We start from the raw sequence: 12500 nt of genomic DNA on the forward strand, positions 1-12500 counted from the left end.
TAGAAAGAGAGGGTGTATATATACATATACATATTCGCACATATATATCTGATACATTTATGTTTCACACACATGCGCACACACACACACACACACACACACACACACACACACACACACACACACACACACACACACACACACACACACACACACACACACACACGCACACATATATATACATATATATACACACATCGATGTAAACATTATCAGAAAAATCCATAAACAAAACAAAACATTTGACGAAATTACAGTTGCTCATTTCTCAGTATCAATTCTAATAAAAATGATAAATCTGCTTTGGTATCGCCGCTCCCAGCCGAGGTTTCGGATTAGAAAGACCCCCCCCCCACCAAAAAAAAAAAAAAAATAGCGTTTCCCTTCCCTCATTTTGACACGAGGAACAAAACTAAACGCTCGGGGGGGGTGAGGGGTGGGGGGTAAATTTATTCCTGAGGTTTCGGATTAGAAAGACCCCCCCACCCCCTCCCCCACCCAAAAAAAAAGCGTTTCCCTTTCCTCATTTTGACACGAGGAACAAAACTAAAGCTCGGGGGGGGGGGGGGAGGTAAATCTATTCCTGTCGAGTGGCGAGCTACGACGGCCACGGAAACAAGTGAAACCATTTTCCTTTTTTCTATAAACTTATTAATTAATAAATGTAGCCTGTCACAATGTGAATCTTACGAATAAACATTATTAGGAAAACAAGGAATTTTCTCTTCCATAAATAAAGTTTAATTCTGTGGTTAACTCTATACCTTCCTTTTACTTACTAATTATAAACATATAATCATTACAATTGAACGTAACGAAATCGGACACTCCCCCCTCCCCCCCTTCCCCGCATTTGTTTACATGGACATTAAGTAATCGATCCCCCCTTCTCTCGCGATTTTGCCCTTCTTGACCTTTGCTCTGAGCTTTCAGTCCATTCCCAGATCATTCCTCGGTGCAGTCGGAAAGGTCTCCTTCGGCTGAGTCTGTTGCTGTATCCACGGGACCCACAGAATTATTAAAAAAATACCAATAAGTATTTCCCACAATGGCTACCGCTACATGGCTGTGGCGTCGACACACTTTCCCCAAACTAATCTTTTCTCCGTGTTTGGGTTGAAGCAATAACTCAAGGCCATCACAGTTCAGATTATATGTTTTCACTATCATAACAAGTCATCTATCAAGCATTAGAACTTTTAATATCCAGGTAAAACACGATTTTTATTACCCTACACTTACATACCTCTGTCTAGGGAGAAGCTACGGCTCCGTCTAACAATATATGCGGGGCCAAAACTTACCCCATGCTGGATTATAACATTTAAACAAACCAACCCTTTGTAAATGGGTATTATAAATTTCTCTGTTAATTCTAACATGAAATTTTGCAATATTTTCATCTTTCCAGTTATAACCAATGCATCTTTTAAATGTCGAATCAGTATCGATCTGTGTGTGTGAGTGTGTGTGTGTGTGCGCTCGTTTTCAATAGTGTGTACATATGTATGTGTGCGTGTTTGTTCATCTCTCTCTCTCTCTCTCTCTCTCTCTCTCTCTCTCTCTCTCTCTCTCTCTCTCTCTCTCTCTCTCTCTATATATATATATATATATATATATATATATATATATATATATATATATATACAGATAGATATATACATATAGACCTATACTTTCTCTCAAGCATCCTATTAAATAGAAAAAAGAAATCAAACCCTCATTCCCTTTTCCGAAACAGGAGCAGGAGTCGAGGACCCTTCCCCCTCTCCCCTCCCCCCCACCCAGCACCCACCTGCCTGAACGGGTGGGCGTCATGGCAACGGTCTCAACTCTATAGATAGTTTTAAAAGCTCGGGTGTGTCACAGAGGCTCGGGGAAAAGCATAGTTGTGAGAGAGTGCTTCCCTCCTCCCTCTTCCCTTCCTCCTCCTCCCTCCTCTCTTCCTCCTCCGCCCTCCTCTTTCTCTTCTTTCTCCTCGTTCCTCTTCTTCTTTCGCCGCCTCCCTCTTCTTCTCTTTCTTTTCCTCTTTCTCTTCTTCTCTTCCTCCTCCTCCCTCTCCTTTTCTTTCTCCTCCTCTATCTGTTCTTTTCTTTATCCTCCTCTGTCTCTTCTTCCTCCTACTCCATCTTCTTGTCTGTCTTCTCCTCTTTCTCTTCCTACTCCTCCTTCTCTTTTTCTTCCTCTTCATTCAGCAATTCTTCTTTCTCCTCTTTTTCTTCCTACTCCTTCTCTTCCCCCTTCATCCTCTTCTTCCTGTGCCTCCTCCACCTCCTCTTCTTCGTCCTCCACCTTTCCCTCCTTATGCACACACACACACGCACGCGCACATAAACACACACACACACACACATACAAACACAAACACACACACACAAACGCACAAACAAACACACACACACATCCCTCCCTGTGTGCTCAGAGGGCGTCCGGAGGTGCCTCGTCCTCAGCGTCTAGGGCCGGACAGCCTCGAGGCGCGGAGCAGATTCGTCCGTATATTTTAAGGTGTTTTAAGGCGATTAAGAACGGAAAGTACTCGTGTGGGTGTGTGTGTTTGTGTGTGTGTGTGTGTCTGTCAGTGTTTGTGTTTGTGTGTCTGTTTGTCAGTGTTAGTGTTTGTGTGTGTGTGTGTGTGTGTGTGTGTGTGTGTGTGTGTGTGTGTGTGTGTGTGTGTCTGTCAGTGTTAGTGTTTGTGTGTGTGTGTGTGTGTGTGTGTGTGTGTGTGTGTGTGTGTGTGTGTGTGTCTGTCAGTGTTAGTGTTTGTGTGTGTGTGTTTGTGTGCGCGTGCGGGCGTGCGTGTGTGTGAGAATGTTGTGTTTGTGTATGTGTACGTGTGCGTGTGTCCAAATGTACGCCAAGATCTCGAGCGAAAACAACAATAATTGCCAATATCTGCCGCCATGGAAGTTGAATCACGCGAGCATCTTTTTTTTTTTTTTTTTTTTTTTTTTTTTTTTGTCCATCGCAATATGACTTCTGCTGACACCGTGTTGACGTCAGCTGATGATCCAGATTCCGTCCGAGGTTTTGGTTTATTGCTCTCGGATGTTATGGAGGAAGGGGGGGGGGGGAGATCAGAGATTTTTATTCGGAGAGATAAAAAGGATTAATTTCTCGCTTTCTCCCTTTCGTTTACTTTTCTTTTTTTCATTCTTTTGTTCCTTCGGTTCTCTCGTTCTATTGTTCTCTCTCTCGCTCTCTCTTCTTCTGTATATGTATTCATGTATTTACATACATACATATATATATATATATATATATATATATATATATATATATATATATATATATATATATATATATATATATATATATATATATATATATATATATATATATATATATATATATATATATATATATATATATATGTGTGTGTGTGTGTGTGTGTGTGTGTGTGTGTGTGTGTGTGTGTGTGTGTGTGTGTGTGTCTGTATGTATGTGTGTGTATGTGTGTTTGTGTGTGTATGCGTAAGTTTGTATGTGTATGTGAGTGTGTAAATGTCAAAAATTTGTATGCATAAGTGTATGTGTATGTTCAAATGTTTATATATGTAAGTTTATACGCGTATATGAATGTCTGTCTGTATGTGTGTGTAAAGATCAGAGACAAGTCCTTCACTGAACTCTAACTCTAACCTTGATTCCTCTCTCGGATCCCCCCTCCCCCCCCTCCCCCCCCCTCCCCCCGGACGCCAAAGGGAGGTAATGAAAGGTGAAACAGAAAATTCATCTTCTCGGAACCAAGCCGCCAAGACGTCCTGGCTTTGGGGGACTGGAATCATTTCCTCGATCTTATCTTTTTGTTTTCGATTTTATCTTTTGTAAATATATATATATTTTTTCTTTCTTTTTTTTTTTTTTTTTTTCTGAAGATAGGTATCTCGAGTCTCTTTCTGTGTAAGATGCTTAGGATGTAAAGTACATCAGTTGATTAATATAAACGTGGTGAAAGTAGAAGACATATGAGAAACTTTCTCCTCATACACACACACACACACACATACTCAAAATCTTTCTCTCTCTCTCTCTCTTCTCTCTCTCTCTCTCTCTCTCTCTCTCTCTCTCTCTCTCTCTCTCTCTCTCTCTCTCTCTCTCTCTCTATATATATATATATATATATATATATATATATATATATATATATATATATTTGTATATATACATATGTATATACATGCAGCCCCTTCCCCAAAAGACCTTTTCTCCAACCCTCCCAGCCTCCCCCCCCCTCCTAAACACAGCTATTCCCCCTCACTAAAACTAGCCCTTCCTCCTGAACAAACACAGCCCTTCCTCCCCAACACTACGCTGCCATTCCTCACACCTCAACCCACCCCCTTCTCCAACACAACCACCCCTCCTTTTACAACCCTCTCCCCCCACCCCTCCTTTTACAACCCCCACCTCCACCCCTCCTTTTACCCCCCACCCCCACCCCTTCTTTCCCCAAACCCCTCCTTTCCACAACCCCCATCCCACCCCTCCTTTTACAACCCTCTCCCCCCCCCCCCTCCTTTTACAACCCCCACCCCCACCCCTCCTTTTACAACCCTCCCCCCCCCACCCCTCCTATCACAACCCCCACCCCCATCCATCCCTCCTTTTACAACCCCCCACCCCTCCTTTCACAACCCTCTCCCCCCCTCCTTTTACAACACCCATCCCACCCCTCCTTTTACCCCCCACCCCTCCTTTTACAACCCATCCCACCCCTCCTTTTACCCCCCCCACTCCCACCCCTCCTATCACAACCCCCACCCCACACACCCCTCCTTTTACCCCCCCCCACCCCCCCTTTCCCCAAACCCCTCCCCACACACCCCTCCTTTTACAACCCCCCCACCCCCATCCCTCCTGTCCCCCAACCCCCACCCATCCTTTCCAGAACCCCCACCCACCCACCCCTCCTTTCCCCAACCCCCCCCAACCCCCAAAGTCAGCGACGTCTCCTCCCATTAAAAGCGCCGACGAGTGCCCGCCAGCCCGCCTTCACAAGAGGTCCTCCTCCTTCGCCCCGCTTCAAAGACACGCGCGCTCAAAGGCCGGAGGAAGCGTCGGGATCCGAGAGCTTCACGCTAATCACCGCTAAGGAGGTGGCGGGATAACGTGTCCGCTTGCGGGAAGGGGGGACGGGGGGGGGGGTTGTGGGAAGGTGGGGAGGGAAGGGGGGGTGGAGGGAAGGGGGGGTGGAGGAAGGGGGGGTGGAGGGAAGGATGGGGAGGGTGGGTAGGTGGGGTGGAGGGAAGGTGGGGAGGATGGGAAGGGTGAGGGTTGGGTGGAGGGAAGGTGGGGAGGGTGGGGGTGGAGGGAAGGTGGGGAGGGTGGGGAGGGAGGGAAGGGGAGAGTGGGGTGGAAGGAAGGGGGGAAGGTGGGGAGGGAGGGGGAGGGTGCGGTGGAGGGAAGGTGGGTAGGTGGGAAAGAGGGAGGAAAGGAGGGAAGGAAGGAGGTGGGAAGGATAGGGTGGAGGGTGCGGAGGAGGGAAGGAAGGAAGAAAGGAACGGATTTATGAAGGAAGGGTGGGAGAGAGAATGAGGATGGAGAGGAAGGAAAGAAAGGAGGGAGGGTGGGAAGGAGGGAAGGAAGGAAGGTGGGTAAAGGAGATGGGGGAGGGAGTAGTGGGTGAGGGAAGAAGGGAGAAAAGGTTGGGGGAGGAAGGAAAGAGAGAGAGAGACAGAGGGAGAAAGAGAGAGAGAGAGAGAGAGAGAGAGAGAGAGAGAGAGAGAGAGAGAGAGAGAGATAGATAGAGAGAGAGAGAGAGAGAGAGAGAGAGAAGAGAAAGAAGAGAAAGAAGAGAAAGCGAGAGAGAGAGAGAGAAAGAGAAAAAAGAGAAAGCGAGAGAGAGAGAGAGAGAGAGAGAGAGAGAGAGAGAGAGAGAGTGAGAGAGAGAGAGAGAAGAGAAGAGAAACGGAGGGAAGGGAAGAGAGGGAGAGAGAGAGCGAGAGAGAGAAGAGAAGAGAAAGGGAGGGAAGGGAAGAGGGAGAGAGAGAGAGAGAGAGAGAGCGAGAGAGAGAGAGAGAGAAGAGAAGAGAAGAGAAAGAAGAGAAGAGAGAGAGAGAGAGAGCGCGCGCGCGAGAGAGAGAGAGAGAGAGAGAGAGAGAGAGAGACAGAAGAGAAGAGAAGAGAAAGAGAGAGAGAAAGAAGAGAAGAGAGAGAAGAGAGAGAGAGAGACTCCTTTGCAGTTTATGAGCGTTCCCGTGAGCTTCTGATTGCATCCTTTGAGCTCGTTTATGCTGCGATCCACGAGCTCTTTTTTTGTTTACGTTCTAGTATGTCCTGGAGATGAGCTCCTGCTGATACTCATCATTTACAAGATCTCAAATATGCATTAGAGAAGACAGATGGGGGTACATTTCTTAAACCTTAATTATTCCACATGATAGAACGTGATGCCAAAAGATACCTTTAGGACTGACCCACATAAAGCAACTTACCAGAAACGGTATATTTCCGAATCTATCCTTATTCCACATAATACACTGTGATACCAAACGATACCTTTGGGACAGTCGCATAAATTAACATGAACGGTATATACGGTATATTTCTTACACTATTATTATTCCACGTGATACCAAACGATACCTTTGGGACTGACCCACATAAAGCAACTTGCCAGAAACTGTATATTTCCGAATCTATCCTTATTCCACATAATACACAGTGATACCAAACGATACCTTCACGACAGTCACACAATACACCAAAGACACACATCTTGCGTCACACAGACAGTCTCTCCCTCGCTATCTACAGCTGTCTCATCGTACCTTCTGACGTGAATACACCTTTCCTTTTATTTCTATTTTCTTTTTCTTTTATTTCCTTTCTAAGTTATATTTCTTTTTTTTTTTCTCTTTTTTTCGATTTCAAAATACGAACAGTTTCCACTTCCTCATTCCATGGAAGTCGTTTTTAATTTTTTTTTTGTTTTTTTGTTTTTGTTTTCGACTTTCATTTCACATTTATTGCTCGTTGAAGCGAGAGTAATGTTGATGAATGGCCGAGTGGGAGAGAGGGAGGGGGGGGGGGAGGAGGAGGGAAAAGATGGAGGGGGAGGGGGAGGAGGGGAGGGGAGATGGATAGACTTTAGAGGGCGGGTGCATGACTTTCGCTTTTAGTGAGCTCGCAGCCATATTTATATACATAAGCACAAATACAAACAAAAATATGTAGGTATATACCATATACCTGCGTATACATACATAATATACATACATATATACATACATACATAAATACATACATACACGCACACAAACACACACAAGCACATACAAATATATATACACATACATTCATGCACACACACACACACACACACACACACACACACACACACACACACACACACACACACACACACACACACACACACACACACACATATATATATATATATATATATATATATATATATATATATATATATATATATATATATATATATATATATGCATACATGCATACACACATGTCGATGATGATAACGATAATTAGGGCAATAGTTAATATCATGATAATAGGAATGACAATGATAATGACAATGGCTATGATAATGATAAGGATGATAAAGATAATTATTATCATAACAATGATAATGATAATGTTGATAACAATAACGAAAAAAACACGAAAAGATGGAGGGAGAGAAAAATAAATAATAAACAAAACGGGAAGAAAAAATAACAAACAAAAAGAAGTGAAGGAGAAGGTGAAGAAGGCTTCCAACCCCCCCCCTCTTACATACCCCCCCCCCCCAAGCTCGTCAGACGCCCATAATGTCAGCGGCTTCTATGCAACCGAGGAATATTGTCAACATGATTCTGCATCAGCAATAAGCAGTTTGGCCGTATCTCCGCCGCCCAGAAGAGGTGCCGGTCAAATTTAAGAAGTTGATGGCTCCTTATCATAATTCTCCCCCTCTCTCTCTGTATCTCTTTCGCTTCCTTTCTCATTCTCTCTCTCTCGGTTTCTCTCTATCTATCTATCTACCTCTCTCTGTTTCTCTCTCTATCTCTTAGTTTCTCTCTATCTATCTACCTGTCTCTGTTTTTTTTTCTCTCTCTCCTTCCTCTCTCTCTCTCTCTCTCTCTCTCTCTCTCTCTCTCTCTCTCTCTCTCTCTCTCTCTCTCTCTCTCTCTCTCTCTCTCTCTTTAGGGGAGACTTAAAGCTCATCCCGAGGTAATGACGCGAGAGGAAAAATGCCGACTCTTAAGATGGCATTTTGGCGGCGACGCGTTTGATTTGGCAGGAGTGGATAGGACGGGGGCGAGGGGGAGGGAGGGATGGTGGAGGGAGGGAGGGAGGGGATAGGGACGAGGGGGGAGGGAGGGAGAGGAGGGGACAGGGACGAGGGCGAGGGGAGGAGGGAGGGAGGGGTGGGATAGGGACGAGGGGGAGGGAGGGAGGGAAGGATAGGGACGAGGGGGAGGGAGGGAGGGATGGGATAGGGACGAGGGGGAGGGAGGGAGGGTGGGATAGGGACGAGGGAGAGAGGGGTGGGAAGGAGGGAGGGAGAGGATAGGGACGAGGGAGGGAGGGAGGGATAGGATAGAGAGGGAGGGACAGGGACGAGGAGGGAGGGAGAGAGGGTGGGATAGGGACGAGGGGGAGGGAGAGAGGGTGGGATAGGGACGAGGGGGAGGGAGGGAGGGATAGGACAGGGACGAGGGGGGAGGGAGAGAGGGGTGGGATAGGGACGAGGGAGGGAGGGAGGGAGGGAAGGGGATAGGGACGAAGGAGGGAGGGGGAGGAGGGATGGGATAGGGACGAGAAGGGGGAGGGAGGGATAGGGACGAGGGAGGGAGGAGGGATAGGATAGGGAGGGAGGGACAGGGACGAGGAGGGAGGGAGAGAGGGGTGGGATAGGGACGAGGGAGGGAGGGAGAGAGGGTGGGATAGGGACGAAGGGGGAGGGAGGGAAGGGTGGGATAGGGACAAGGGAGGGAGGGAGAGAGGGGTGGGATAGGGACGAGGGGGAGGGAGAGATGGGTGGGATAGGGACGAGGGGGAGGGAGGGAGGGTGGGATAGGGACGAGGGAGGGAGGGAAGGAGGAGGATAGGGACAAGGAGGGAAGGGATAGGGACGAGGGAGGGAGGGAGGGATGGGATAGGGACGAGGGGATGAGGGAGTGGATAGGATAGAGACGAGGGGGAGGGAAGGATAGGGAACGAAGGGGGAGGGAAGAATGGGATAAAGGACGAAGGGGGAGGAGGAGAAGGGAATAGGGTTGGTGGGTGAGGGAGGAGAGAGAGGGAAAAGGAGGGGAAGGGAGGGAGGAGAAAGGGATAGGGACGAGGAGGGGGGATGAAATAGAAGAGTGGGGATGAGGGGGAGTAGAGGATGGGAGAGAGGGTGGGTGAGGGAGGGAGAAAAGGAGGGAAGGGAGGAGGGAGAGGGGGAGAAAGGGATTGGAGGGGGAAAATAGAGGAGTGTGGGTGATGGGGGGATAGAGAAGGGGGAAGGAGAGGAAGGGAGAGGGGGTGGGTGGGGAGGGAGAGGGGGAGAATGGAATAAAGGGAGGGTGGTAATAGAGAAAGGGAGGGGGAGGAAAAGGAGGATGGTGGAGGGTGGAAAAGAGAGGATTCAAGAAGAGGGGGGGTTAAGGAGCGGGGGTGAGGGGGATAGAGAAAGGGGACGGTGGGAGAGGGGAAGGGAGAGGGAGAGAGGGAGAAAAGCAGGGGAGAGAGGAGGGAGAGGGGGCAGATGGTAACAGAGGAGGGGGGTAGTTCAAGAAAAGTGCAGGGAGGGAAAGCAGAAGAGGGATGAGAGGGGGAGGGAGGATGGGGTAAAGGGAGGGAGAGGGAGAGGGTTGGTGAAAGGGAGGGGGAGGGGGAAAAGGGAGAGGATGAGAAAGTAAGGGGGAAGTGGAGGTAGAGGGGAGGGGGGGTAAGGAGAAGAGGAAAAGGTTGGACAGGGAAAGGGGGAGAGCTGGAGAAGGAGAGGACGGGATAGATGCAAGGAAAAAAAGAGGGAGAGAGAGAGAGAGAGAGAGAGAGAGAGAGAGAGAGAGAGAGAGAGAGAGAGAGAGAGAGAGAGAGAGAGAGAGAGAGAGAGAGAGAGAGAGAGATAGAGAGAGAGAGATAGAGATAGATAGATAGATAGATAGAGAGAGAGAGAGAGAGAGAGAGAGAGATAGAGAGATAGAGAGAGAGAGAAATAGAGAGCGAGAAAGAAAGAAAGAGAGTCAACCAAGAGGAAAAATGGCCCCTCCCCCCAAAAAAAAAAAAAAAAAAAAATTAATGAAACCACCGCGAGAGAGCAGGTTTGTCGGACGAACAAGATTCAATAGAGAGATTTGTAAACCTCCGCCGAGAGGAGAGAGAGAAAGGGAGAGGATATGCTTTATGCGGAGAGGAAGCCGCCGAGCCCAGACCTTCAAGCGGGACAAAGGGAGCCCCACGCGGCGCCGGACGTTTCGATCCAGAGTGTGAGTCTTCTCGGGTGACTCCTTTGTCGACCATTTCTTTTCCCGCCAAAAAAAGAAAAAAAGAATAAAGAAAAAAAAAGGAATATCTAAAATAAAAATAAAGAACGAGCGAAAATAAAAGAGGAAACGGTAAAAGGAAAAGATAAGACAAGATGATAACTAAAATGAATAAAAAAAAATCGAGACAGATAATTTCCCGCCAAAAAAGGAACATCTAAAATGAAAATAAAGAACGAGCGAAAATAAAAGAGGAAACGGAAAAAAAGAAAAGACAAGACAAGACAAGAAAAAAAAAACTAAAATTATTAAAAAGATATCGAGAAAGATCATTTCCCGCCAAAAAAACAAAAACAGAGGATATCTAGAATAAAAATAAAGAACAAGCGAAAATAAGAGGAAACGGTAAAAGGAAAAGACAAGACAAGACAGGAAAAAACAACTAAAATGACTAAAAAGAAATGGAGAAAGATCAGAGAGTGTGCCGACTGTAATTCGCACATCGTTTGCATGCGTGGCGTTGTTGTCCCTGTTCTTTGGTTTGGGAGACGGCTCGATGACGCGACTCGGGGCTTCGAACGACTCTTTTTTTGTCCGATTCCGAAGCTTCGTGAATTTTTTTTTTTCTCTGGCGGTGGGAGGTTGGAAGTGATAGGTGAAGGGAGAGGAGGAGAAGATGAGGAAGAGAGAGAGAGAGAGAGAGAGAGAGAGAGAGAGAGAGAGAGAGAGAGAGAGTGGGTGAAAGAGAGAAAGAAAGAAAGAGAGAGAGATGAAATATCCAAAGACTAAGCGTAGCCAACATCCCCCCTTAATAAATTTAGCCCTTCTAATAACTCTCCTCATCATCATTATCCTTATATACATGAAAGTCTTTAAGTGGCTCCGAGCATTGAAGCCGTCAGTCGCATTGTGCGTAGTCGAGTGGGCTTTGCACGTTGCGTCACGGACCGAGTAAAGATGCTAGTGTGTCAAAGGCTCTTGTTCGGGCAAGGTGCAAGAAGCTCCTCTCTCCCATGCGCCAGAGGATTAATTCTGTAGACCGGGATTTTGAAAAAGTGGGAGGGAGGGAGGGAGAGAGAGAGGGGGGGGGGAGAGGGAGGGAGAGAGGGAGAGAGGGAGAGAGGGAGAGAGAGAGAGAGAGAGAGAGAGAGAGAGAGAGAGAGAGAGAGAGAGAGATAACGAGAGCGAGAGAGGGAGAGAGAGAGATGTGCATTTTATATTTATCCATAAATCCATCTGTTCATCTATCTATCCATCCATATCTCCATCTATCGACCTACCATCACCATATCTCTCTCTGTCTAGCAACACACCCACGAACATACCAAAAAAAAAAAAAGGAAAAAGACAAACAATAACAACTTGTTCCACGAACCATCCTCCTCCACATAAAAAAAAAAAAAAAAAAAAAAAAAAATCAGGAAACAATTTCTAAATATTTTTGCTCTCTTCTCCTTCAGAATGTTCTCCTCGAGCCAATTTCTGCAGATTTTCCCCTTCTAGCAACCCGAAAACACTCCTTCAACACAAGTACGTTGAGATCCTGTTGCACAAAAGCTCAATCAGTGGTTCAAGCTTGCAGAACTTGGAGCAGGAGGAGCTGGTGACGTCATTGTCAAGCGCTTTTGAGGGTGGGGGGAGGGGGAGGGGGGGAGGAGGGGGGGGTAAATGAGAAGGGGTGATAAGGAGGGGTTGAGATTGAATTGGGAGTGTCTCTTCCAGTCTTTTCTACCTTCCTCTCTCTTTCTTTCTTTCTTTCTTTCTTTCTTTCTTTCTTTCTTTCTTTCTTTCTCTCTCTTTCTCTCTCTCTCTCTCAAAACGTCTCCATCTCTCTTCCTTTTTCTTCTCCCTCCCCCATCTTTCTCTTATTCTAAAAAATTGCATTAAAGTAGTTTCTTAAAATACGCTTGCGATATGACATTAGCGATATTGCTACCAATCCACATTCAATGATTATGATAGTAAATTGTTTAAAGAAAATAGATAATGATCTTTTCATGAAAAGGGGAGGGGGAAGGGGAGGGAGAGGGAGGGGCAAGAGGGAAAGAGGGAAAAGGGGAGGAGGATATA

At 46.6% G+C, this 12500-nt stretch overlaps 1 protein-coding gene across 1 annotated transcript in view; it reads right to left on the minus strand.

The window, feature by feature from the left end:
* The window catches only part of bma (SCY1-like protein bma), a gene marked incomplete in the record, with an annotated part of 348807 nt that overhangs the window by 140777 nt on the left and 195530 nt on the right, over positions 1-12500 (minus strand).

This window comes from Penaeus vannamei, chromosome 28 (genome assembly GCF_042767895.1).
Source record: "Penaeus vannamei isolate JL-2024 chromosome 28, ASM4276789v1, whole genome shotgun sequence".
Lineage (NCBI taxonomy): Eukaryota > Metazoa > Arthropoda > Malacostraca > Decapoda > Penaeidae > Penaeus > Penaeus vannamei.